Source organism: Octodon degus, unplaced genomic scaffold, assembly GCF_000260255.1.
Source record: "Octodon degus isolate 3935 unplaced genomic scaffold, OctDeg1.0 scaffold00005, whole genome shotgun sequence".
NCBI lineage: Eukaryota > Metazoa > Chordata > Mammalia > Rodentia > Octodontidae > Octodon > Octodon degus.
Genome location: NW_004524581.1, coordinates 18,956,029 through 18,959,267, shown reverse-complemented (window position 1 = coordinate 18,959,267; position 3,239 = coordinate 18,956,029).

The following is a 3,239-nucleotide window of genomic DNA, read 5'->3' as shown; positions in this document are numbered from 1 at the left end:
TTTCTTTCTTTCTTTCTTTCTTTCTTTCTTTCTTTCTTTCTTTCTTTCTTCTTTCTTTCTTTCTTTCTTTCTTTCTTTTTTTGTGGAACTGGGAATTGAACTCAAGCCGTTGGGCTTGCCAGGGAAGCATTTATTCTACTGAGCCATCTCCCCAGCCCCTGTTTCCTGGATTAAACACTGAATTTCTGTTCAGAGTGGCTGAAGCTGGAAATTGATCCTATGTGGGAGGGCAGGATGAGGCCCCAGTGCCTAAAGCAGTCAAGCTGACCTCAGTCTTCAGAAAAGCATCCTGCCTGAACATTTTCAGTCATTAGTCACTAGGCAACTTTATAGCTGGTGATACTAACCTCGCAAGAGTATAAACAAATGCCTCTGCTGTTGTTCTTTGGGTCTTCTGCTCATCAGGCCAACAAGCCTCTGCCTAACCCAGCTCTTGTCTCTCATCTGTCTCATACTCGTTCCTGCTGCCACTTCTCCCTGGGTACACCGAGAGACCAAGGAGTCCCTACACATGTCTTTTTTTTTTTAATTAGCATCTTCAATAGTTTTTTATATTGAAGTGGAATAAACTAATGATTTTTAAACTTTATGAATAGTGCTTTGGCCTAAGAAATATTTAGCTTAGTTAAGATTTCAAATGTTTTTCTTTATTGACACTGTGATGTGTCACTATTTTAACTCTTACACTTGGTGACTACTTCTTTAGATTCTTCTTACCTTCCAATAAATGTGCATAGGAAATACACATAGAATGTGTAAGCTTGTGTAAACAGCTCTTTTGCTAATCTCTGTTTGAAATTTTGTATTCCCTAATGTTATAAATGAAGGCAACCATGGAAGTATGATCATTCCCTATTAAACTATCATAGTAGAGACTGGAGATATTTTTATAACATAAAGCATGTTCTCATTATTATTTACATACATTAACATTGTTATGAGTAAAGCTTATTCAACGGGTTAGTAAAGACATATGTCAAATAGTTCATTGAAAATCTTGAAAACTACATTTTAAGAAATCTGTTCCTTTGTAATTCTATGTACTTTACATCATGAATGAATTTAAAGCATTTTTTGGGGGGTCCACATTCCACAAAAAGGACCACTGGGAAATATGAAGGCTTTATATTCTTTATATATTTATATATGCATACTTTATATAGAGGTATCTTTAAAGTTGCCTTTTAGTATTTTCTACATAGAAATATCATTTTCCAGAACAATCAGCATTGCTCTATATAGAAGTTGTGAAGGATTTTGGCAAACACAGGTCTTTTTGTTGTTGCTCAGGAGTGCCAACTTTTGTTATTTCCATAAAACACAACTTCCTTATCTTTTTAAAATGCAATCTCCTTAATTCAAGTATTTTTCTGAGAGTCAGTTGGTATGTGTTCTGATTTTATGACATTCCTTTGTTTCTGCAGAATATTTTGTCTGCCTCTTACTTCACATCCTTACCTTAACTGTTCTGAGCTACATGTTTTGTTTTGTTTTCGCACTTGCTACCCTATAAAGAGCAGTGTCCCTAAGTTGCTGCTTCCAATCCCATCACTCCTGACCATTGCTCTTTCTCTGCTCACTGTAGGCAAGGCTTTGTTCCACAGGTACTTGAGTGATTCATTTGCATTCCACCGTTCCTAAGTACCATGTCCCTTTTAAGTGATGTGGATCACTGCTAATTTTCTGTACTGATTGAGTTTTTTTAGTTTTGTATAAATTTTATTTTCTTATATTTTTGGTCTTCTAGTGACTTTTCCCACATAGGGTATGATTATTTTTATTTCCTTGCATTTTTAAAATCTGAATGTGTGTTCTTCCTCCTTTCCCTCCCTCTATCTGTCTCTCCTTCCATCTTTGTCACCCTTACTCTCTCGCTTTCTTTCTTCTTTCAAATATGTGAAGATATTTGAATTTAGATTAATAGCATTGTCTTTAAGACAAGAAAGCACCGAATTTAAGAAAGTGTTCTTAATTACATACCAACACCCCACCCAACACAGTACTTTAGTCACACACACACACACACACACACACACACACACACACACATACAGCTTGTATCTTTCATCATTATCATTTGTGAAGCAAATATAGCTCAAAAGTGTTACGGTTTATGTCTAGTTGTCCCCCCTGCCAAAGCCTCATGTAGTCGGTGGGCCAGGCTTCTAGAGTTTGTGATTAACATATGATCCACTGGGATTATGGGTTTGAGTGCTGCTGGGATTATGTGTGTTAGTACCACTCCCAGCCTGGGGTGGATAGCCTGAATGCAACTTAAGGAAGACAGACTCGTTCTCATTAGCCGTTGTTGCTGCTGCTCCTCCATTTCATCTCTTCTCTGCCACTGCCAGGAAAGGTTGCTTTCTGCCATGTGCTGCTCTGCCTTGGAACCAGCTGAGTATGGACTGAAACTTCCAGTAATTGTGCACTAAATAAATCTTTCCTTCCTCCATTTTGAGTGCCAGGTATTTGTCCCCTCAATGAAAGAAGAGTAACTGAGACAAGAAGGGTTAGTAAAACATTACCTGCCCTTCTATTCAATTGGCAGCAGTTTGAATTCAGTGTAATGAATATACTATTATCAGTATGAATTTGAGTTCAAAACATTTTTTTGCCACATTAACACTTTTGTTAGAGAGGTTTTAAGAGAAGGATTATGGGATCTACACTGGCTTGTCCCACCTTTGCAGAAGGCAGACACACACTGGGCAGCTACAGAGACCTGGTGAATCCTGCCCAGCCCTCAGCGACATCTCAGGAGCCTTGCTGAGCTTTGCTCTGCTGCCTTCCACAACTGCAAGAGCCTTGGTGTCCCTAATCTCCCCCCACACACACACTTTTGCAAGAGCCTTGCAGAGCTTTAGTCTGCCCCATTGTCCTCAAGGATTCCTGAGTTGTGGCTTGACCCACCCCCTTTTCACTATTACGGAAGCCACACTCAATCTCACACAGCAGGAACTTTGGTGAGCCCACTCTGACCCTCCAAATGTCAGGTAAGCTTTGTCAGCCCACTCCCCACCTCCCACACATAGCTTCTGAGTCCAGGTGAACACTGGGAGATTCAAAATGTCAAAATGAAGGAAGCAAAAACAAGGGCAAGAAAAATAAAAGCAAAGACAGAAAGAGGATAACATGTAACAATAGATACATTACAGATTTTCAAAACAAGAATATCTGATTAACAGTGATTGATATGTTATCTATTTTTACCATCAAATCTGCTGTTCAGATTAACAGAT